Source organism: Corvus moneduloides, chromosome 2 (assembly GCF_009650955.1).
Source record: "Corvus moneduloides isolate bCorMon1 chromosome 2, bCorMon1.pri, whole genome shotgun sequence".
In the NCBI taxonomy this organism is placed as follows: Eukaryota; Metazoa; Chordata; class Aves; order Passeriformes; family Corvidae; genus Corvus; species Corvus moneduloides.
The window spans coordinates 26,604,225-26,629,855 of record NC_045477.1 but is presented as its reverse complement, the minus strand read 5'-3'; the positions used below and the strand labels follow the sequence as shown (position 1 = coordinate 26,629,855).

Sequence of the window (25,631 nt, the reverse complement as noted above, 5' to 3'; positions counted from 1 at the left end):
AATGTGCCAGGCTACTAACTGTGGAGTGACTTGTCATCTCTGTTGTTAAACAGCTCACTCGCCTCCCTGAATCTCACTGGGATGCTGTTTGTAAGCACAAAACTTGTTAAACTCAGGCTTGCCTGCAATTTCTGTAGCACCTGGTGATTTTGTGCTGGCAAGCTAGAGAACAGGCTGATGACAACTTGAACCCCTGTGAGGGGAGAAGTGAGTACCTAAATAGCTGTCCTACATTGTATGGCACTATTTACAACAGCCTAACTTCCCTTCTCTTTCCTCCTGACTGTATTTTATGGTAATGATCCAGACACGACCCAGCTATCTCTGCTCTTCTGGAGAAGCACAGCACAATTATGAAAGATCAGACAAGATCATCTGCCACGAAGATAGGGGAAAAAAAGGCCAGTCCCTAAGTTTTATATAAAGAACAAACAAAACTGCAGTAACCCATAGGGAGTTACATTCATGGAGAGAAACAGAATCACATTGTTCAATAAATCAGAGGAGAACAAAGACCTTCAATGACAACCCAAGACCAAAGCCATTTCTGCTAAGGAGCCTGCATCCGCGTACTGAACACAACCTCACCTCTTCCCCTTCCGGCTTAACAAGTGATTTCATGGAGCTCTTTGTGCCAGCATGCAGGCAATTCCCCGAGCTGCCTCTCTTCCCTGGGCTTCTCACTAGAGGGCAAAGGATGTGCTGTACCGAGTGCTCTGCTCTGCTCTATTCTAGGCTGAATTCTTCCTGTTACTCTCAAAAATACCAGGTTAACTCTCCTTGACGTATATGCTCTTAGGTGCTTTGTTGTCTGATACATTATTATGTTACTTAAAACCTCCACGTTATAATGCCCACAATCTTACCAAGGTGCAGTCTCAATGTACTAAGTGACAGTTTACAGATCCAGCAAAGGACAAGCATTCCCACAAAATTCCCATGAGGTGTCAAAGACAAGACAAAACCACTGAAGAAAACAGGTAGGCAGAGGCAATGAGAGAATCAAAGATTAGGGTAACAAAATTAATGTGATGTGCACAATTGTGGCATTTTCGGTCTTTAATGTTTTTAATGATGGTGTGCTGGACATACCAGAGTGCTGGGACACTTATGATGATACCAAAAAATTTCTGAGAAGAAAGTTACTGAATTTTTACTTGCTCTCTTTGCTGAAGAAAACCTGATACAGTTTGTGGTATCATCTGATGTATCTTATATATTTAAGAAGCTCTCTGCTGACATCAGAGAAAAAAACCATCAGTGTATCTAGAGCATGTCTCAGTGTCAGACACAGACAGAGGTGGGTTTAGAAATGAGCACTGAAAACTGTCACAGGTCTAGAAAACCTGGTAAAGAAAAATTATTGAAGGAATTGCATTTACTGGGTTTAGGAAGAAGAAATTTGAGGAGGAACACGGGAAACTGTCTTCTAGCAGAGCTATAAAAAGGACAGGGATTAATTGTTCTCTGCTTCTGTGGCAGGAGGGGCGTGCAACAAATAGTGGCCAGCTTTGTTTTCATAAACAAAGATTTTGGTTAAGTATCAGAAGGAGATTTATTCTGAAAATAGGAAGAGAGAAGCAGTGAAGCAGCCTTGAAGGCTGTGAAGTCCCTGTTTATGGAGTCCTTTAAGAACAAAGCTTTGTTAGTCAGTGATGGTGTTGGTATGTTTACTTTTTTGTAAGGAAGGGGCCTCTGAGGTCCTTCCAGGCCCATATTTCATGGTTTGTACCAGGTCTGCAGTTCTAGCCCAGCAAAGCTGCAAGATGTAATCTCATTATATAAATAAACAGAAATCTCCATTGTGTTCCAAACAACCAAACCTGGAAAGGGAAACAGACGGTGTGGTGAAAACAAATGCCCCAAGAACCTTTAAAGATTTATAGGTGTAATTTGACCCTGCAGTTCTATTGAGGAGTACCCATGAGGAGTGTCCTGGGTCGAGTAGGCTAAAGAGGGGGAAAAGACCCTTACTCCTCATAAATTTTGTGGCAGGACAAACTGGCTTATCCTGTGTTTAAACAGGCGGCTTCAGGGCTGGCAGTGGGATACAGCTTTATCTCAGTGACTGTACTCAAAATGTGCAAATAAATAAACTTCTAGCAAAATTTTATTGAGGGAAATATCCTGAGGTAGCTAAAATGGTTCATAATTTCAAAGCTGGAATAGGAGAGAGATTTGTGAAATTAAGATGTCTATATTCCTTGTCCAAAGTCAGAGGGGAAAGCTGAAGAGCACATGGGTAAAATGTATAAACTTCAAATTACATTATGAGTAACCTAATGTATAAGTACTACATATAAGACTGATGAGTATTTTAAAACAGCTTCCACTGGGTTTGAGTTGAAACATTAGATTTACTCAAGTGTAAATTCTCTCAGTTAATAAAGCTACATATGATTTGGCACTGTATACATGAAAATCTAATGTGTTTGCTTTGAGATAGCTTCATTAGGTTTCTTTCTTCATCCCAAATAATTAACTGATTGTTCATTTTCTGTGATCTCAATGGCTTGGTTTTGCCTTTATTTTTTGTTTTTGTTTAAAAAAGGGGTTTCCATGTCAAACATAAAGGCTCCTAAACAGTGATAGATCATGACCGATGATCCTTCCTCAAGCACTCAAGCACATGTGTAAGAAAAGAAACACAGTGAGCTTAACTCTGGAAGATGATAGGAACTGTGTTCCCAGTCCAGCAAACTGTGTTTGTCCTGGGAATAATCCGATTCAGCTGGGTTATTTGTGTGCTCCAATCTAAGCACCGGGAAGGAGAGCAGTTCAATCAGTACCTGTCGGGATAAAGAGAAGCAGTGCAGATCTGATCATAGCAATGGAGTGCACTCCCTTATCTTCGATGCAGTTCCTCTCATGTATGCAAAAACTGGATCTGGATCTCTAAGGTCCTTTCTCCCTTTAGACTGCAGCTTTCAACATGATACTTTCACTTGGAATAACATCAGTTAGTTGAGGTAACAGATACATATCACTGGTTTATGACAGAAGGAAGTTGCCCAGGTTCTGTAGAAATTATTTCTCTTTGTGTTACATAACCTAATAAATGTATATTCTCCAAGAAGGTTAAGCTTGGAGTGTCTGAAAGTCCTGTCCAAAGTCCACAGTGGTGAAAAAAGCAGGCTCTATCATGCTACCTTTGGCATGGAAGGATGGACTGCTTAGCCAGGTTGGTGTGAATTGATGAGTCTCAATTCAACTCACAAACAGGAGCCTTGGCTCAGCCCTGCCACCAGCACCTCTGTCCCGTGCTCCACTACACAGGGCAGAGAAGCACAAAACCTGATGGGAAACCCAGAGAACAAACTGTTTCAGAGTTCAGATCCATCCTAGGGTAGATGTTTGTCACCCCTTCTCTGTCTATCAGAGCTTTGTTTAGTGTGGCCCAGAACTGAATAATGCAAAAGCCTACTTGAATCATGTGGTCTCTGCTTGCTCTCAAGTTTCTTGGATGAACAGCAGTTTACTGCAATACTGCAGCATCTACATCCTATGTCTAGGACTGTTTTTCATCTCCTTCTTGCTTCAGAGTAGCAGGGCTTGGACCACTGGAAAGGATTAATGGAAATCAGAACAACATCAAGTCCAGAGCTCCTGGCTTAGAGAAATGGACATTTTCTGTTTCCTGCCTCTCCCATGCAAGCTGTATAGCCTGTATCTGAAAGCTGTTAGCTCGTCTCACTGGGGGTCAGCTCTAGTCCAAAAAGACTCAATTTGGTGCAGAGCTATAGATGGTTATATAGGGCCATATACATATGGTTACTCAGTAGTGCTTATTGAATGTTGACAGGAAAAGGAAATGAAAAAAAAAGAGAAAACAGCTAGCACAAGGCTGCTACAAGCTGCAAAATAAGAAGGAAACCCTCTGTTTTCCATACACTTGCAATTCTCTGTTATTTGCTTTCCTTGCTGTTCTCTGCTCCTTCCATAATGTCTCAGTGTGTAAAATCATAATGCATTGCATAACTTACAGTGCTGATATCAGTGTGGAATTTGATGCTGTTGGATTTATTTTTATTAGATATGGTGATTAGAATCTAAGCAGGGGTCATAGCTTTAAAACTTCTATGAATATGTACTTGTTTCCAATGGGATTTTCTTTGTACTTCTTAAATATCTGTCTGATTCAGAATACTTATCAAAACTTGGAGAATGAATGTGTATGGAGTAACATCAGGAGGACAGGTTTGGATCTTAAAAGCCTAGTCAAATGTCTTAAGGGCAGCAAATTTGTACTGTAGGGCAAGGTGCTTTATTGCCCAGATTACTGACAACTGGAAAATACCTTCCAGAAGAAACATATGGTCTCAAAAGTATTGGTAAGGAGGTATGATGTGTCTTTTCATGGCACTGAACCAAATCTAGCCCAAAGCTTATGAAAGCTATTACTGTTGAACTTACTGGGAACTGTGGAAAAGGAGTTCAAATTCCAGTGCCTGGGCTCCCAAACACCAGGTCACTAGTGAAGGATCAGGAATCAGTGTCCACCTTTTCTTTACCTATATGTGATGAAGATGGGTCCCAGGAAGACGAACAAGGAAACTGCACTCCCAAGTGAATCCATTTCTGTACAACAGATTCATTTGTTTATGGGGGGATGAACTGGAGTGTCCCACTGAGGGTAGTAGGCTGAGTCACGTGAGAAGGGAGCCTATCCTACAGTATGTGTTTCATTTGCTTAGTTTGGGGGGGCTGTATTAAATCCACACACCACAGGAACGACGGTCTTAAAACAGCTGATATGCTCACTAGGCTAAAATTAATGTTCTTCATGTTTCATTTTGGTGGTGCCTTTCCTTGACATATCTGGCTCTACCTGCAGTTGTAGTTATTCCAGAAAAGGAGTGCCTTTTTCTGGTTTAAGATAAGCCACTCCTGTACTAGGTTATAGGTGCTGCTCAGTGTTACCTTGCCTGGTCTCTTCAGTACTGTTTGCTCTCCTTTTTATGGCCATCTTGTCTCTTCAGGTCTTGTCTCTTCACGCTGACAGTTTTTCTGTCTTGAGCTATCTGCCTGTGTAGTCCTTGGAAAGCGTCTTATAACGAGAAAAGTAAAAAAAAAAAATTGAACATTTTCCAGCAGGTGTTCATGGGCACAAGGAGCAGGTACGTCCTTGGGAACTATCAGCTCAGAGTCCACATTTCAGAACGTGCTCTGGCACATATTGCTCGTTCAGGAGAAGCCATACATAAGTGCTTCTGAGACATCTACACCTTGTTTATCAGTTCAATGTCATTGAACATTTTCTCTCATCCTTTCACCAGAAGGAAAAAAACCATGAGTGCATACAAAAGGGTCAGTGTTTTTGAAAGGTCAGTAATTCCAGATGAAATGCAAACCTAAGGCTTAAAAAAAAAAAAAATCTCCATTGAGCAATAAGGCACTTAGAGTTTGACTTTGTTACGCAAGAGAGAAACTTTCCAGCTGGCTGGCAGTGGCTCCAAAGGGTGTCCGTGTGGTTATTGATTAATTAAATCTATTGTTACTCACTTCTTTCATTAATCCAAGTGTTTTCTCTTCACTTGTGTCCCTGCATAACCCTGTTCTAAAGATTTTGAATCTGTCAGAGACAACTGCTTTGAATATCAGGTTGCTTATTTGAAATGCTAACTGTTCCTGTCTCAGAAATTTCTAGGTGTGGCATTTTATACCTCAGAAGAATGAGAAAGCTACTTAAAGTTGAAGGTGTCTCCTCTCTCATGTTCAGGCCTGGAACTCTGTAATGTGTAACAGAGAGGAAGGGCAAGAAAGGCTGGACCAGAGGGGTGGCTCCGCTACTTTCTGTAGCACCGCACTCAGTTCCAGTGCTGAAACAAAAACCTTAGCAGGTTGTGTGAGGAACAGATGCCTCTAGAGGTTTGACACTTGCTGCTCAGGGTTCTAAATCTCTGGAGGACTAGTGTGGAGGACATTAGTAATATCAGCAAGCCAGCAGCACAATTTTGCTTCTCCATCTACTCACCTTGGCCCCAGTGAAAATCTCTGAATAGCTTAATACTCACATAGCCCTCTGCTCATGGTCCCAACAACCAAAACCACTGAACAGTACTGCTGCCCCAGCAGTAGGAGGCTGTGTCTAAAAACCCAGAGAAAAGCCCCGCTCTCTCTAGGCCACGCAGTCCCCAGTGCCTCTGTTTGCTGTACTGAGGGTACTTTGTGTGCTGGTCCCTGGCCCAGTGCCACTGACTTGTGTCACACAGGAAGCTGAACCCCTGCCAGCTGGGAGCCGCTTCTGGTCGCTATCTCCAGCCATCGGTGCTTGATTGGAGCCTGTTAACCAGGCTCCTGACCTGCCAGCCTCGCAGGTCCCAGGCATTTGCTTTCCCTTTCGAGCCCTTGAGATAGCAGAGTCTGTTCTACGGCAATGAAGGTGTTCAGGAAATGCCAAGTCTGAATTAACTACTGCTGGGTACCCGGAATTTTTAGCTTGACTGGAAACATTTGCCAGAAAGTCGGATGGACTCTGTTCATGCCCAAGAGCAGAGCAAACCTCCTTGTTAAAGCTTCCCCACAGAAGCAATTCTTTATCAGAGCAGTGACAAGTCACTCCTAGTTCCTTCCTGCTCTATACCAGCCCTATTTCCATTGAGATACAGGGGTCATTTGAAGGGTAAAGCTGCAGCCATCACTCAAGTTAAGAGAGCACCACCTCCACCTTTCTGAAGCAGGGAAAGAGAGGAGACACTTCCAGTTCAAGACTATTTGGCTGCTTTATAGTTTTGTTTGGTGAACATAAAAGAGACTTGGAAATTTTGGAGGCCTCTTTTAGGAAATCCTTTACAAGTTCCTTAAGGAGATGGGCTTTACCTCAACAATTCAACTAATTACAATTAATCACTTGATCCTGGAAGAACAAGGAAATTGTATCATGCATGTTTCATACAGGATTTACTTAAGCATTCAGGGGTTTAGTACTTTGGCACCTGCAGTTAGTCCTTTTGCTTGTAATTTTGGTTGGCAATAATACTGATGCCTTTGTACCAGAGAAATGGGCTTCCTCTTCTGAAGAGCAACGATAATGTCAGCTGGCAGGCTCATTTCTTGCAAAAATCACATGCAAACAAAATATGCATAGGTTGGCCTTGCAGTCCAGTGGGATAACAAAGGAGACATTTGTGCCTGGGGATGACCATTTTCCCCCAGTTGCCGAGGGGGAGGGAGGGAGGTACCCGAAGATTGCCTTGTTGGTTAGTGTAGATCACCCTGGTTACAGCAGTGCTGCTAACAAACTGTGGTAAACCTTCATGCAACATAGTATCAGGAAGGACACCTACTTTCCCCAAAGCATTGTCAAATGGGACTTTTTAACCATTTCCTAGCCACAACAATGTGTTGGCCGTTGTGAGAGTCCCTCCAGAGGACCTAAAACCTCAGAGAGGGGCTGGCACAGCAGATGGGGAGGAGCAGCTGTGGGGAGGAGCAGACGTGTTTAGGTTGCATGCTGCTTAGCAGTATAAATGTGTTGAGCACAGAGGAAATTTGCAGTCAATTTGGTGCAAACAAAATATTTCAGCACAATTGCAGTAATTAAACAGGGATGCTGCTTTTAACTAAACATCTGTTACCTTTTCTGATTGATTAAATAGTTATAAGCCTCTGAGGCTTATTATTACTCTCTCTTCCTTTCTATCTTAAATCTCTTTTCCTGCTGTCTGTTTTATCAATCAGTGATTATGCCTGAGGATTTTTCAGTGTCTCTCTTTGATCAGATTAGAAATGTTTGTGGTTTCTTGCTCTCTGAAGCCTCGCACACAGAGGACAATTTTCCACAGCTACCTCAGCAGTGCCTTTGTGCCAGCAGCTGCCTGCCCTTCTCCGCTGAGGCACCACTGCTGCCCTAACCTCTGTGGAAGGGACGGATCCTGGAAATAACTTGATCCTGATCTGAAAAAGGCTGCCAGTAAAAGCAGACAATGCTTTGCCATCATACAGTGATATCTAACACACAAGAACAAAGGCTCAGCCCTTCCCTGAATTGCAATGGGGCTTCACCTGCTTTTGGAGTTGTGTTAAAGCAGTGTAAGGTGCTATGACCAAAGCAGGTGTAGGCAAAACCATTTAACTCCGTACTATATCAAAGAATTTGATTGTTACCATCTCCCCCCTGAAGAGCCACCACAAACAGTGTTTTGGGTGCTGATGTCTACAATCTGCACTACCTGATCCCACAGCAGTAGCAGGGATGACTCTTCTAGCCTTCTGTCTCTTCAGATCTTTTGTTGCTTTCTCATCATCTTATCCTCATCCACCTTCCATGTTTTCCTTTCTGCACTCTTCAAATATTTCTGTATTGGTGTTTTAGGTCATCTTAGTGAAGCTGGAAGAAAAACTGGTTATGAAAGAGCAACAGTGATAATCAGCTCAGCAGCACAGCTCCTGTGTACTCAACTCCACTAGATTCCCTCGAATGCAAGTGCCTGGCCTCACCTGACCTGTGGCCGCAAGAAATCCTGCCTTTGTCTTGGCTTAAATTTGCTCCAAATAGGTCACCCTATCTAAGAAAGGCCATAAGAAAAGAATCCTAAACATTTTAATTTCTGAACTGGCAATAATCTTGGACAGGGCACCACAGAGCTTATAAATAGCTCTTTGAGTGCCCGTGATGTCACAAACCACAGGAGCCTCTGACTTGTGATTTATTACATCGGATCATGACTTGTTCATAGGCTCGTAGTTTGCAGCTTATTTACAGTCAGTACACCCACTATTATTCCTAAGCTGTCCCAGTGTTATGCAGATACATAAATGCTGCCTGGAACTGAAACAGTAAACAACCAATTAAAAGTTTAACCTCTTCCTTTCTGACCTCTTCCTACATGATTAACTGAGGATATTGTTGCATAAATTACAGTTGTGTCAGATAATGAAAAATTGGTGTTCTTTCATTTGCCTGTGTATCACAGTTACACTAAAAAACATTTGCAGATTTTTTAATATTTTGCTCAAAAATAATTTCTCATTAAAACTGCATTTCTTTGAAGACATGTTCTTTCCTTTTCTTCACTGCAAGATTGTTGTTCTACAAGACTTCCTAGAATAAAACAGCAAAAGCTAATTTCTGGAATTTAATGAAAGAAGAATTTTAATTCTTTTTATAGTTCTTGACACTGCACACATAAACACACAAATTGGTTTATCTAAACAGCAGCTTGAAAAACCAGAGTTGGGCAATGTAATTAGAAAGGGAAAAGCTTGCTATTCAGATTAATTAAGCTAAGTAACATTGAATTTTTATGTCACATCTTTTTGGCACAGGGGGTAATCTCATCTACTTTGACCATGTTTCGGAAGAGGTCACAGTTAAGATTTAAATACAGGGCAGTATAAACCTCAGGCATTAATGAATCCTGAATATAATGATTTTTAGATTGAAAAAATTCTTTGTTCCACTCCCTGTCTATATCACTGAGTTACAGAGATTATTTGGTTTTCATAGCCCGGCTGCAGAGAAAAGCACCCACCTAAAAATGTACAGAAAGAACTACGCCATTTCAACCAGTGCTTGTTCAACTGCTTGCATTTTAAAATAAAGAAAATCTCACCCTGAGAAAAATGTGTGATTATATTCAGGTATCTGAAACCTGTTATTTCCTCAGATCTAAGAGTGGACAAGGGAGTAACTGTATCATTCAGAAATGGCAAAATGGGAAATAATTTATGTGGCTCCTCTCAGTATCAGTGGACCTGGCTGGTACATCAGTGTATTCTCTCTATCAAAGGTTACTTTAGAGCACTCCTAAACATATTGTTGTGATTTACTCCCTGGCTTTTAAAAAAATCCCTCAGGTGAATCTGAGGCTGTAGGAGAAGAAAAGCAATTACCAGTACAAATGTCCTGTACAGTATCTCAGTCTATGCATCATAGTTTCATAGTCTGTGATCTTAAAAGTAGTCCTCAGAACAGAAACTCCTTTTATATTCTCACAGGACCAAGTACCCTAACCCAGTTGGTCAAAGAACATCAAACACTACATGTCAATGTGATTTGCAAGAGACAAACAAAGGAAACTTTTCTGAAGCCAACCGGTTCTTTCTAAACATTCATCTGTATTAATTAAAAGATTTACAGTGTTAGCAGCCCTTACTGGAATTGAAATGGAGTGCAGATAAGATGGTTCAAGGTGCATGAGAAATTAGGTTTACTGAAGTCTTCTCTGTACAAATTTTGCATTAAATACCTAATGTTGTTTCTCAGTAGTGAGTTGTTTAGCTAAGGTGTACCAGTGGCCATGAAAGAGAAATCTAATGTACAGCCTGTCAGCACTATTTCTTCTAGCTGAGTTTAGGTAGGTGGCCTCAAAGCCGGGTTTTATTCATTGTGACCTGCTTTTAAATATGAGTGTTTTCAGACTCTTGCTGGGGTAGGCAGAGAGTGGAGATCATGGCAGAGCCATGTGCTTGCTTTCTCTGAAAAGAAGAGGGACAAGGTGCCTTAAATTGAAGAAGAACGCTTATCTTTGTTCAAAGAAAAAAATATTTGTGTGTACTGCTACTAATCTCAGGTGTTCAGTCATCAAGGCCTTCAAAAGGAAGAGGCCTTCAAAATTTAGAAATCAAATGATCAAATAAGTAAATAGGGAAAAAATCTTTTTTTTAATACCCCTGCATACGGGGGACATTGGCGAGGAGAGTTCTGTTTTCAAGGTTTTTTACGCAGTCCTAACAGCTCAAATCCCATTTCCCTTTGATCAAAGTACCTACGCAATCCCTTGATACCAGGAATTGCAGCTCTAAGGAAAATATTGCAAAACTTTCCTGTATGAAAGCACACAGATTTTTTGGTATCGTCCAGTTCCTGGCACACTGCCACTGGCACCGGGCAGTGCTGGAGGCTCACCGGGTGCCTTCCACAAGTATCCACTGTGGATCTTCCTAGGTCTTACCATATCCCTGGACATGGGGCAGCAGCCACCATCAGAACCCGGACAATGGCTATATAAACCTTTGCTGGTGTCTTTCTTATGTCTTATTTTGGATTTGGAAGAGTTAATAAATATACAGATTTGTTTTTCCTCCTCCGTAATTAGATCCCAGATGAAAAATGTCATAAGCCTCAATTACATCCTTGATCTCCCGAACAATAGAAACTGTGTTAAAAAACCCAAAACAACTGTCTGCCTAGGAAGGGTGGATGCTTGTCAGTGATCCTCAGCTGAGTTTCTGGTGTGAGCCTTGCCCAGGCTGGCTGGGGGTAGTGAGGGGGGCTGCCCGCCGCTGTGGGGGCACCTCCTGCTTCCCTGAGCTGGGCTGGGCTCCTGCCAGGCAGGTGTTTGTGGCTCAAGAACTGGCAGGGTGCTCTGCAGCAGTGTGGAGAGGTGTTGGGAAAGGGGGACCCTGGGCAGGTGGGCGAGCAGCTCGCTCACTGCTGTAAGAAGTGGCTTCTTTCCAGTTGGGAGTGCTTTGGCAGAGCGATGGGGTGGACAGATGCTCTGCACTTGCCCAATTTATCTTATGGAGTGGTGTTTTCTCTCTCCTGTACTAAAAATACTTCCCTGAAACGTGCCCTCCTGTGCACTCAGTCGTGCAGAGAGCCTGACCCTCAGCTCAGCTGGCAGAAAGCAGTCTTCTGGCATTTTCTGTGTACTTCAGGAAGGGCACAATCAGCTGCCCAGGACCATTATCAAAAAAATTGGGACATAGAATTGCACGCATTAACCCAGCCTCTCCTCTCTTCCTCCTCCCTCTGACTCAACAGGTGGTGTAAGCTCCAAACAGCATCCTTATCCTACAAATGTGTTTAATTTCCTTAACAAATTGAGGTATTAGGAATTTTAAACCCCAGATGTTTCGCAGTTATGTAAACCAAGAGGCACCCAGATGCTCACGTAAGAGCAGAGGGAAAATCCCTTTGGGAACATGTGCCTGGCCCATGGCTGCAATGGGCTGCCAAGCAGTGTTATTCAAGATGTGACGTGCAACAGCCTGAGATAGCAAAAGCCCAGGGCAAGGAGAATGAGGTGAAGGTGTAAAGTGACATACTGTTCCTTTTCTTTTTCCCTAGGTGGGCCTTGGGAAAATTAGAATATACTAGAGTTGTGCCTTCCAAATCTAGAGCCAAATTCTCCTCTGCATGAACAGACACCAGCCAACCAGAAAGAGGCCTGCATGACAACAAGTATCAAAAGAAAAAAGACGTAACAAAACAGGTAAATATTAACATTCAGTGGTTCCCAGTGTACTGTATTTCATTTTCCCCTCCTTGTTTCGCTCCCCTATGGAGACAAAGAATCATTGTCTGGAAAAGAAGAAATTTCCTCTTGTTTTGTTGCATTAGGGCATATAGGAAGTTTTGAAAATGCTTGCATTTTTGAAAATTCTTGCCTATTTTTAGAACTGTCACAGACACTGAGTCTGTTTCCTGGAGGTCTTTCGTGGTGACCTTGAGATGGTGACTATGAAGTCTTTGAACTCTTAGAGAAAGTAGCTGGGTCTTTATTTCCTTCCAACAGCTTCTTTTGTCCTTTCAATTGAAGAGATGTTAATGAACACACACTGTTAAAAACAGCTATTCCTACCTCGTACTAGAGGTCATCTACACCATAACAGCTCTGCTGAAAAGAGGAAAATGATCTCCTGGTGTGGATTCAGTCCTGTGTGAGCTTTTGCTTTCCTTTCTTCTGCAAGGCTCTGTCCCTCACCCAGAATGGGCAGCCTGCCTCTCTCTACTCTGGGATGTCCTGTGTCACAGGGATCAATGACACAACCTAGCCTTATCTTGTACTAGGAAATTATAGAGCTATCAGGAGTGCAGAAAGTACCTTTTCTCTTCCTCTCCTCCCACCAGTCAACTTCAATCAGCACAAGCTTTACTGTAAATGCAGTGATAAGAGGAAAAAGCAGCAGCAGGAGGCTTTTTACTGGTGTGGCTTATTATTACTATCTGACAAAATAAACTTCAAATGCAGTACTGAGGCTTGCTAGTTGCATCATTGCCCCTGTAGCTGTATCTTGTTTAGTGGAGGCAAAAAATGAGATCTGAAACTGTGTAACCAGTGAGGCGGGACTTTATTAAAAGTTGCAGCACCACGAGGAGTGACGGAACTAAGCTGCAGGTACGTAATAAAACATTTGATAATGTTTTAAGGACATCTACATGAATATGGGGCCTTTCCAAGGGGACCTTCACAAAACTCTGTGTGTCTCTTCTCATTCCATCTCGCCTCTGTTCAGATGCCAAGGAATCCATGGCTGGGATATCATCAGGCCTTTCTGGCTGAAAGCTACCGACTGTAATAGTGCCTGACTCAGTTTCAGCCTAGTGGCCTCCTGAAACTCTCAATATGTGCCAGATATAAGGAGCTCTTCATCATGCAGGTATCTCCAAAGAACCAAATTAAGGCCAGCATATCCTGGCATGTAGAGCACTAATCAGTCCTCTGAGGCTGAGTCACCATTGAATCTCACCAGACCAGGTTTTGAATCAGGTCAGAGGATCAGTTGTTTATCGTCAAAATCCTCAAGCTCTCTATCCCTACTTGCCAGTAAAGCTGTTCAGCTTCCCGCCACTGTTTCGAAGCGTTACTCGTTCAAAGTGGCCTGTGCTTGACTTCTCCTTAATGCAGCTCCCTGGAGAGGAGGAAACACAGTGTCACCCTGGGCCAGAGCTGGGTGCCCTGGGTGAGTGACCTTTGCCAAGCTAACCTGCCCTCACCTTGCCCGGCAGCATTAATTGCCTCTTAGGGCAGCTTTGTCGACAGCTCTGGGAGGTTGGGACAGACAGCTCATGCTTCCTCTAGTTAGGAGCCAGTAATAGCCACTTTGAGTCCTGGGATGAGAGAAGGAGAGGCTGGTAATACCCCTGCTTCAGTGCCCCATTAGAGTGGAGGAATCCTCAAAATGTGGGTTAGTTTCAGCTGAGCCCCCTCCCTCTCCAGCCCAGGCTCTTCCTCATCTTGTTTCAGCTCTGCACCACAACCCACGTGAGGAGGGCGTGATGCTATTTATTCTTGTTTCCTCCCTCTCTGACATCCTATCAGAAACACCAGTCTGAGTCAGAGCAGAGGCTGTGACTGAAATGAGAGAGAAAAGGAAATGCACAGATTTCAGCCCAGTGTGGCTACCCCAGCTCTTTGGAAAACTGGGCCTCAAAAATGTGTGAGATACTCAGCAAAACAGCAGCTAAAGAAAGATTATGTGAATTAGAAAGTGCCCAGCAAGCAGCAAGAAAAGGAGTGGCTGTCTTGTTGTAGGTAAGGAACAGGACTCAGAGGAGTGTTGTAGCATGGGTGTTACATGACCTTCTACCCTCTTGCAATATCTGCTATTTTTGGACATTTGCTGAGAAGAATCCCTCCAAGATCACTCCTCTGGTTTATTGGGTGGTGTTAGCTGGGTTTTCCAGCACAAACAGAACTGTGCTACAGCGAGAGGTTTCCAGCAGTGATATTTTTCCACATGCATTTGAATGAAAAGTCATTTAAAAGCCTGGTCTCTGCATTCGGCAAGTAGGGGCAGGGTACCCCAAACCAAACACATGTGTCCAAATATTCTAGTCCCAAACACTTAGATCTAGCTGCTTACAATGTGTTTCATTACACATTAAGCAGCACAGATCTGGAAGGATCCGGAAATACTTTCCACATCCAGATCTCCCCAGCAAGAACCATGTCTTGGGCAGATTGCATTTTTATTGCCTTCATTGCCTTGCTGAGATGATATCCCAGTACTTAAGGTGAACTGTGTGAGTAATGGTACCTCAGTAGAATGGAGCCATTTACTTCTGCTCAAGTGAACTGGTGCTTAATGGTCTGTACAGTTATATGACCTCTGGTTGCAATCGGATCAGATAGCACAAACTAAATGCATTGGAGTCTTGCTGATAACAGGAGAGTGGAGGGTCAGGATCTAGGGTATTGCCCAAAGTAGGGACAACTGGTCAGCAGGTGGCAATCTTATATCTGAAGCAGGAAAGGCCCACCACTGCTAGAAAAATTTGCTACCCGCCGTGTCTCAGTGAGACGTGTAATCTAGAGACCTGGATGCTTTGGGTACTGGTTCTAATCACACGGGTTTAATTTTTCTTTGCAGTCTGTTAACAGCACACCTTTGCCATGTCCCAGATATTATGACTTAGTTTCCCTTCCTTCCATTCTGCTGTGCCCTCTAGTTGCAGATCTGATAGGTTATATTCAGCCTCCTCCTTGGCCAGACAGCAGAACAGGGCCAGACATGCAGCCTCATTATTTGCAGCTAAAAAGCTGCTATGGAATGGGTGCACCTTGCAAATGCAAGCCCTGCATTATCATTAACCAGATCTGCTGCTCAGGTCTGTGAGAGAAGGGTGTCTTGGTCCTTGTGGGCATGAATGGCTCACTAACTTCATTGGCCTGGTTTGCCCATGCAAAGTCAGTCAGCTGCAGCAGTTTGGTCAACACCAACTTTAATACAACACTTCAGCTTAGGCATCTTTGCTCACATAGTGCTACTTCAGAAATTCTTTCCTTTGGGCCTTTTTATAATACAGAGAAAAGAGTGGCACAAACCATTTCCAGAGCATTTGACCTCATTTTCAGCCTGTCAAGTGGGAGAGAGGCCGTGAAGCATAAGGAGAGTGGTTGGGACCAGGCAGGGAGTATGCAGCAATGGCAGCATTTGTGATACATGTTGTCCTAACAACAGCAGCTTTCTCTAACCCAAGATTTCCTGTGCTAACATCTTGAGGAATCCTTGGGTATGGCCTGTTACCTGAAAGGCACTTCATGCTCCTGTGGGGAGGGAGGAGGTGAGAAAAAAACTGATGCTGCTTCTTTTGAAATGAATTCAGCATTGAGGAGAGTAACTTGTTCCCAAACCTGGAGCCTGAAGCTCTGTCTTATCTACAGGGCAGGGAAACAGGCAGAGCTGGAGCAAATGTTCCTATCCTGCACTTTCTAGGTGAACTGGGATCTTGCATCCATGCATGTGACATGCTGCAGGAAAAGCGCAAGTGTTGGTGATAGCCCGTTCTTTCTTGTGCACTTTGCTGGGCATGAACAGTGGCCAAACTTCTTACAGACCTCAGAGTACCAGCCCCCAGCAGTCTGATGTAACAGTGCTTATCCCAGTTTCATGCAAGCAAGGTAAGGGACCTAAGACTAGGTGACCTGGGCACGGTTGCATGACAGGTTTTTTGCAAGACAAGCAGTTATACCAGAGCCTCCCAAATCCTTGCCCTTTCTCTTGGGTTAGAGCAGCTTCGGTTGCCCATTCAGATCTCAGCCCCATAACCAAACAGTTAATTTGGGCCTATTGTAAGTGAGATATGAACCACTGAGGATTAAAAGCCATTTTTCTCATCCTGCCAGCAGTCACCAACTGGAACTTGACAGCTAAGCACTGCTAGTCTGTGCTTCATCTAAGCTGGCAGCCTTCTTGCTGAAGTCAAGGTCATTGGGAATAGCACAGTACAGTGAAGAGGCAATTAAAGCACACGGAAGCCACCCAGGCACTCACAGCGGGTTTGATTTCTTACCCCTTCTGCTGCCCAGTTTTCACAATGCACATCTACAGATTCAGATTATAACCCCAGAAATGTTGCAACAAGGTAGGGCTTGGAGCACATTTTGTCTGCAATGTTTGCACGGTCTGTCTCACAAGCAGCCAGGGCTGTCCCAGGCATGCCAGCAATGCAGGCAGGAATGGCTGGATGAAGCTCCCAGGTGGAGAGCAGGGCTTTAGCTTCCATCCCACTGTAACCCAAATGGTGTCAAGCATAAGGTCCCTGAAACTGAAACCTCCCTACCTACTCCTTGCTTGGCTGCCTGCAGCCTTTATCCAGAGAGCTGGTGGTGCTGCAGCACTACAGATCAGAGGTGTGCGGGAAAGAAAGGGCAAGCATCGGAGTGAGGCTGGCTCAGACAGCTGCTCACACCCTGCCCACCCAAGCAGTGATCTGCATTCAGAATCTGACCCAATTCCAGCTCCTGCTGGCTTCACAGGAAAAACACTGTGGGGTTTCCAGGAAGCACTTGCACAACAGCCGATACCAGGTGAGCTGCAGGCCGAGACAGATGTGTTGTCAAAGCGGTGTTGCCACATGTGTTGTAAGGATGAGTGAAGGATATTGGCATTTTGTGTCATTCATACCTAGGGGACCATGTTTTCTTTTCAAATGCAGTCAAAATGGAGGGGAGAAGAGGATAAGCATGGTTGTGACTTTAAGACACCAGTTATGAGTAGGAATGTGTGCCTGGCATAAAGTTCTTTCAGTAATGCTTATGTTGCTTTTATGCTTTTGTGGAAAACTCATCAGTGTATTAAAAAGGGTAGGGTCCTTTGCTTTAAGAGAAGGGCTATGACCTGGTGGTGTGAAATTACTGTGTTTTGGAAATTTTCCCTTCATATCTGACATTTGCTCTATATCTACCCAGGCGCTCTGACCCGTCTCTCATTAAGAACAACCTCTAATCACATGTGAGCACAAGTGGAGGATAATATATTTTCTTTCACCAGAATGAAGAGGGAAAGCAGTGACAAACACAGCAACTGATGGGAAAAGTCCTCTCTTTAGTATGAACCAGATGTCTTCCAGCCTGAGGAGCTGGTGTATGGCTCACAGTGGAATGGGAGTGCTGGGTTGGATGAGAGGGCTTGGAGTCATGCACCTGGCCTGACCTGGTCATGCATGCTCCTTGTGACCATTGATGCAACACTGGTTGCTTCTCTCTGAAAGCCATTTGCTTTCCACCCACCTACTGGGTGGAAAGCCTCAGAAAAGCTTGCCTTGGAAAAAAATGCCTGGTCATCAGCCTGGTAAGTCAGGCTTCTTGTCTCCTCTCTCTCTCTCTCACGACCTCTTTTCCCAGCCGGAAACACATTTGTCGCAGACCCACAGAGTCCACATCAGAAATCTCTGCTTTAGCTTCCCTGGAACTGGGAATATCTAGAGAGCCAGAAGAGGGAAATGAGAGCAGAAGATGGAGCAGGGAGGTATGAAAAGAAATGCACAGGAAAAATGAGATCCATGTGTGATCCCAGGCTACAGGATGGGTATGTAAAGGAAAGGAAAGAACAGGACTTATAGAAAAGAGTTCTGGACCCAAGGGAACTAGGTGAGAGACATGGCAAATTTTACTAGAAAGGTCTCCACGGCTGAAAGACGTCAAAAGGCTGTTTTTCCTGCTGAGAGCAGGGAAACAAAGCAGTATTCATCTTGGAAAATGTGAGGCATAGGGATAGCTGCAGCCCTATGGAGAGGTTCACGTTTTTCTTTAGATGGCCTTTGCTTAGTTATGCTATGTACCAGTACTTACAGCACAGCCCTGCTGATGCCACAACTTAACCCTGCAACGCTAGCAAGTGTCCGTAATGGCTGGTCCCAAACCACGCGGGTCAAGGTGCCACGTGGCTTTCCTTCTTGGCCAGCACCCAAGAAGGAGCTGTAGCAGCTCCACAGATCCCATCCCCACCTCTGTCTGCCTGGAGGCCTCCCAGAGTCCTGGCCAGCTCGGCGTGGGGGCTGGGAGGACAGCGGTGCTGGCGTAACTGGTTTGGGCAGCATACCAGACCGGAGCCGGTGCCAGACAGCGCTGCCCCGGCCGCGGGGCTGCTCCTCCGGCGCCTCCGCGGGGCACGGCAGCGGCAGGGACCAGCACCCCGCAATCCTCGGCACCCCCGCGGGGCTGGGCTGGGCTGGGCCGCACGGGCAAGGGAGCAGCTTCCACTGAGGAAGTGCCCCATGCTGGCACAAGGGCCGTGGAAAGCCAGTGCGGCATCCGAGAGGGCAGAAGGGGGACGTGCCGGTGCCAGCGCCAGCTGCGGGTCAGCCCGGCTGAGCGAGGAGCGCGGCAGAGCCTCAGGTGCCTCCGCCAGGCCGGGCCAAGGCGGGGATGCCGCGCAGCAGCTCCGGCCGGTGTGCACGGGGTCAGGGCATGGCACCGCCCTGGGCACCGGCGGTGCTACGGGCTGGGCTGCAGGGAAACAGCGTCCTTGCGGAAAAACCATTCTCAAGGTCCCTCTCTTTTGCTGTCCCAAGTTGCCCTTGACGGCAGTGGAAAAAGCCAAGGTGGGAGTCCTGTTCTGCAGCATTTTCTCCTTGAACTCCAGAAGGCAAGCTGATGTTGCTGTAAATGCAGCAACACACTTCGCCACTGAGGCATTTCTGTGTGGCTGACAGGGATTTTGCCTAAATGTCATGCAGAAGGCCAGAAATATGTCATCCTAGCCTTAACAGCTCTTTCTGCTCCTCCTGCTCTGAGGACTGGCACGAAATTATGAAAAGGGCATCAGGCAAGGACAGCTAGCCCCTGTCCTCTACCAGTCAGTCTTAGCTGGAGATTCCTGCTCTGGAGGTCATTAAGCCAAGGAAGCCTCCTTGGAACAAGCAAAATACTAGATCCTAGACCTTGAGCTGAGACTTGGTCTTCATTGTTATCAGGCTAGAAAAGATGAAGCCAGGCTGGATTACTTCCTTTTCTTCTTTTGATTCCTTTTGTCGTGAGGCCCTGATGGCGCAGGCAGAATTAAGAAACTTACCCTTGTGCCTATTTGGGAATTTTCACCGGCAGTTTTTATCCTGGGAGCATGCAAACTTCCCATCCGCTTACCACATTTTGTGTGGTTTTTTAACCCCTGTTTTCCACAATGCATTCCAGTGAGAAATATGTCCTTTAAGTGTGTTGTCTCAGACCATCCTGCCCTCCACAAGCCGGGACTTGTGGAAAGCAAATCTATTCAGGCTAGGAATGTGTTAACTATTCATTGCTGACTCTCCCATTAGGGGCTGTGAGCTGTGCTGGGGATTTTGTGCCGGGGATTTTCCACCAGCTCTGCCTATTTCAGCTTTTCAGCTGGGTACATTTTCCCAAAAAGATGTAGTCTCAGAAGTGCCATCTTCACTGCTTAGTCACTCAGGTAAAGAAAATAGTTTGAGCATGGTTCTCATGCTGCCTCCTTCCTACCAGGCACTTGGCTTTATCTTGCATTATAAATGAGACTAAATATTTTTGAAAATCTATGTGTCAGCACTGGAATATTTATAGTCGTGTCAAACATTCCTGAGTACATGGATAAAACCCAGGCTAAAGTATCCTAGTATGCCACTGATGACAAAAAAGTGTTGTGCCAGTGAGAGAGTCAACCTTGATGTGATGCAGACAAAGATGGTTTTTGCCAGTTTGGGGGCAGGTGGGGTGGGGGTGTGTGCTTATTGTAACAAAGTCAGTATGTTGTATTTTATGATTACCTTAATAATCACATCTATAATAATGTAATTTTTCCAGCAGCAGATTGCAGCAGGAGATAAAAACCTAGAATTATGTTTGTGAATTTGACTGGAGGAGATTGCAGACTGTTCCCAGGCCATGTTTGCTCTCTTTGCCAAAGCAAAGTATTACTTAAATAGAAAGCTAGGGACACTATGCTGCAGCTGAAATATGACCCATTAGAAATGACTGAGAAACCGCAATTAAAAACTCAAGGAATTATAAATAATTTATCTCAAATAAAACTAGGGGAGGGGAGGTAATTTTATTGCTGCTTAAGTTATGAATCCAGATCTTGCTTTGTAGATGCTTGTTTCCTTTATATGCTATTTGTCCTTTTTAAAAGAATAACACGGGCCTTTTACATCTGTATACAAAGTATGTAATAATACATTGTTATCCTGCTTATTCTTTATTCATTTTCTATTTAAAAATCTTCCAGCACTTGGACCACTCATCCTTATATTAAAAAGCTGCTTGCCATTTTTAGCTGCCCTCTCCTGTTTCCAAAATAATTAAGATCTCCACATCTTTAAATTTTTTATTTCATTTTTGTCTGTGTTCTGACAAATGTATTGACCAGCTCACTCTCACTGCCCTCCACTAAAGGAAACTGTGATTGGTAGATCCTGTCTTCAGTTAGAGAAGGTCTCTCAACACAGGCGTTTAGGAATTCTTTCTCACTGCTTTGCTGTCGAGTTCTCGGTGCACTGTTCACACGAATGGGCTGGACCATTGTCAGAGGAGTGGTTAAATCTCAGCCAGACCTGAGAGGGTTCAAGTGGGCAAGGAATGATAGCCTTTCACCTGTTTTGGTCTTCTCAGTCTTACCATAGCAATATATGCTTGCTTGGTCACTCCCTTTCAAAAAACAGTTGGTCTGCTGAAAAAATAGATCCTTTGGTCTGCTCTATATTTAGGCAAAACCAATCTTGATTCCAGAACTATAGAAATGCACACTTTTCTTTCACCCTTCAGCTAAGGAAGAGGGGAAAACAAACATTTGAGCAAATCCATCTCTAATAATGTAATATTTTACATGTCTGTTTAATAGACAACTACAGCAGTGAGGGGAAACTCTGACAAGCCACTGCTGCACTTTATGTTGTTTGTGCTCTGAAGGCTGCTCAGTTTCTTCATTGTCCTGCAGAGTTTGCAGATTGGACTGTGATTTCTTGATGGGTTTAGTTCATGGGTATAAACTTATTTTCTGATAATGCCTAGACAGGGTAGAAACTTCAAAACCATAAAGGAACCATTGACCTCCTCAGGGTCCTGAGGGCTGAGGACAGACCACTGAAGGGAAAAGTTAAATAAAAGGTGGAAAAATCTGAGTTACTGCTGTTGGCTCCTCAGCAAAGCTGTGTGACTTCTCACACTGGAGTGAATACTTGTCCCCAGGTTTGTTTTTCCTTTTCTAAGGGGTAATGGTGGTACTGATAATATGTATATGGATTATTCTGTATTAAAAATTTTTGCTGTCTTGTTGGGATACTAGTTAGGAATATACAGGAGAATACACATCCAACTCATCACAGTTCTGGCCCTAGCATAATTTAAATTATACTTGGGAAAAAAATTACAACATAGTCTATTTAACTAGCTGAGAAAATAACTTCTCTGTGGTATGAATGGCATCTCCATTACTGAAGTATTTTTGTATGGCTCTAGCAATATATACATATGCTGGAAAACTTTCAGTGTAGACACACCCTAGAGGAACCAGGTGTCCAGCTGGCTGAGGAGGTCACCTACATATCTAACTCTCTTAGACACACTCAAAATCACTATCCAAAGTTTCCCTTTTGGAATAACAGTTCAACACATTTCACCAAGTTCCCTCCCGCCCCTGTGAGGTCTTGATGAACAATGAGGTATCATCTTCCCTCAATCCCAAACGCAGCCTACCTGCTGCTCACCCTGCCTTCAGTGCTGCCTTTCACACATACCCCAGACAGTAAAGCTGCCAGAGGAAGCCTGGGCTGGGCTGGACAGAAAGTGGAAGGGTAGGAGGAGGTCTGTCAACAACATGTTTTTAACTGGCAAATAAAGGGACATTTGCCTTTAGTGACAAGACCTACCCCTGTGATGTAAATTAAGTGGAATATTTGCAGTGTCATAACACTGAGTGTAGATTCCATTTGTTTTAAGATACACAAATCCTAAACCTATTTTTCTCTTTCTTTTCTGCCTCTGGCGCTAATGCATTTAACTCTCAAAGAGGAGACAGCTGATTGTTCAGGTTCTCTTGATGTTAATTTTCTTTTTAAAAAATCTTGCATATTATTCTAGATTAATTATATCTTTCTGCAAATAAAATCATTGGAAGGGGTCCACCTCCCTCCTCCCATTCTGCTCAGTTTCTTCCTTGATTTCTTTCACGTGTTCCTTCCCCAGTGAATACATCTGAATGTTACGTGTTGTTAATTAAGACTCTTAGTTGCATATTTGTCTTTGCAAAGCCTGCCAGTGTGTACAGGCAACTGTGATTGATTGACAGCATGCGAAGAACAATGGAGAAGGCTTAACAAGGCTTGGCAAAGCAATGCAATCAGTGGAGAGCATGCTCAGGGGAAGGGCTTCACACAAGGATTTCAGGAAGATCTGTGCTTGGTGACTTTTATTTCCTTAATCAACGGCAGGAAACAATTCAGCCCTGCTGCAGCTGATGATAAAGTAGCTCCACCAAAGCCCACTGCTAGATGAAGTAACCACATGGCTTGAGGTAGAACAAGCTGTGCTGGAACATGCACTTTTGTGGTTATTTGGGGATGCCTTTAGAAACTGTGGTTCTTCCCAGCAATGACCTGGAGCTGGGATGTTTTGATGTTGGGCTCTGCAGTTGTGCCAGCACACGGTGCTTGTGAGGGTGGTGCAAAGACTCCCCTCCCAGCTGAGGTCCTGAGTAATTGACCCAATGCTACACAGGCCAGCTATCTGTTCTGCTGCCATCCCAAGGCAAAGCTCGAGCACAGTGGAAGAGAAAAGGTCTGGATTTACCCCAACTCATGCATAAAGCCTCCCATAGGCAGAGTGAGCTGCAGTTGCAGCCACCTGCCCAGCATGTCAGGGGAAAAGCTCATCCCAGTTCTATGCACCATCCACATGGCTTGCCTGTCTCACATGCCGTAGTGTTCTCTTGTACCACCAAATCTGAGTACCACGCCCCTTCCCTCAAATCTTTGCATTCTCCTCCCATTCCTAGGGAGCTAAGAACTGCTGCAAGCCCTGCTTCACAGGAGACAAGTGGAGGTACAGAGATGTCACCTGTAACCTCTTCAGTTTCCTTAGTAATGATGAGAAATTTTAGGGCAGAACCGGAAACTAAACCTGGGTTTCCCAGCAGTGTTTTTTGGGGAGTTACCTCAGGGGCTTCCTGCCCATGGGGCCAAATATCACATAGTAAGAGGTGCAGTGGTTCAGGCAAAGAGAAATCACAGCAGTCTGGGATCTGTTGCATTTGGAAACAGTAGCATAATGTAGCAGAAACTGCGTTCCCTCCATCTGTCATGCCTGGAGTGGCATTTATGCAGGCAGATCTCTATGCCAAGGGGTCACATTACAGCCCATTTCTCTGCTAACCATGTTACTGCATGTTTTTGTCTCACCTGTGTACACAAGTCCAATCCATGTTACAGCTCAGAGGACAAATTCCTTGCTGAATCAGAGTTTGACCTTATGTATAGCAGCAGCAATGACCACTATTGCAGCAGGACTCCCAGGCATGTTCAGTTTTCTGTCATCTGCTCACACCAGTGAAGAAGGCCACCAGAGTGAGGTGTGCACTGTAAACCTCAGGGGCAGGGGGGTGTGATGATATGCCGACCTATAAAAGTTTGCACAGTTGCTATTTTTTGCCTATTTTACCTCCTTCTCCCTGTCCTGCTCTTGTCTCCTGAGTTGAGAAGCACAGCAGATGAGGTGTTTGGGTGCTGGCAAAGCACATGGGAGACCTGGAGTGGGTATCTTTGCCTGCTGCAATCCTTTGCATCTGAGTTGTGTGAACCCCTTAGAGTTTGTCTGCACCAGATGAAGTAAATGCCTGGGAAGTTACACCTTCCTGGGAAGTTACACCTTCCTGTAGGCAACAGTCGGATAAATTAACCCAGGAGAACATGGCATGACTGCCTCCTGATTGATTTAGAGCTTGTCATTGGAAGAGGTTGCCTGGGCTGCAGGAATGGCTCAGCTCCTGAGGAAAGCAGCTGGTGAACCCCTGAGGTTAACAACCCTCATAATTAAGGTAAATTAGCACCAACTTAGGAAACTTTAAATGAAAAATGGGCGCATTGGATCACTCTGTATGTCCGTCTAGTCTACTATCCTCTCTTCATCAGTGGTTTAGAGAAAATGCTATGAGAAAGGCAAGCATGTACTGGTAATTCTTCGGTGTACTTGCCAGGCTGTGGGTTCTTGAAAGCTTCCTAAAATCTTGCTGTTTAATAACACTTAATAGATATGTTTGCAACTTTGTAAAATCATTTTTTGAAGTCTATTTTAGGCATCCATAGCGCTGCTGGCAGCAAGCTCCAGAATTTAATTATCCATTTGATGAAGCGTTTCCTTTTGTTATCTTTGAATCTGTCACCTCGTAATTTTATTTTATGTCGTTTCTTCTGTATAATCCTGCCATGTGACCAAATGCATGCAAGTCACCAGGACTCTTCTCAGGCTGCTGTCTTGTCTATAGCTGCATGCCTGGGAAACTGCTGCAGATACGTTGTGGTTATGCTGTGGATTTATGTGGTATATGTGTCAAGGGGAGGTTGTTTTTCACTTAACCAAGCCCACACCAGTATAACTCTCCATTTTAAATTCCACTACAATAGTCTGAATAGGTCTGCCAATGATTTAACTCTTTTCTTGGAAGTGAAAGCTTTGCCAGCATAAAGCACTGATATACCACAGAACATGCTGAGTTGGAAGGGACTCATCAGGATCATCGAGTTCAACTCCTAACACTGCACAGGACACCCCAGGTGTCACCGCGTGCCTGAGAGCATTGTCCAAGTGCTTCTTGAACTCTCCCAGGTTTGGTGCTGTGACCACTTCCCTGTGAAGCCTGTTCCAGTGCCCAACCACCCTCTGGGGGAAGAATCTTTTCCTAATACCCAACCTAAACCTCCCCTGACACAATTTCAAGCCATTCCCTCGGGTCCTGTCACTGTCACCACAGAGAAGAGATCGGTGCCTGCCTCTCCTCTTGCCCTCACAAGGAAGTTGAAGAAAGCAGGTGTAGTCAAAAAAGCTTGTCTTTCAGCCACAGCTTTGTTCAAGCACTTCTTCAGCACCAGTGAATTTTACCAGGGAGGTGTCTCTGCTGTGGAGATGGTGTGTGTCAAGGCTGTGCCTCACACCAGCCTGGAACTCACAGGCAGGAAACAGGGCTTTGCTGCAAGAGTGATGCCAGCAAGGCAGCTCACCCCTCTTTGCCATCCA

The 25,631-nt window shown here is 44.5% G+C and overlaps 1 long non-coding RNA gene across 1 annotated transcript in view; it reads left to right on the top strand.

Moving 5' to 3' along the window:
• The window catches only part of LOC116439282, an 81,214-nt gene that overhangs the window by 44,141 nt on the left and 11,442 nt on the right, over positions 1–25,631 (top strand). The window contains exon 3 of the long non-coding RNA XR_004238116.1: positions 12,014–12,158. This is a non-coding gene — a long non-coding RNA (uncharacterized LOC116439282). The remainder of the gene's footprint in view (positions 1–12,013; positions 12,159–25,631) is intronic.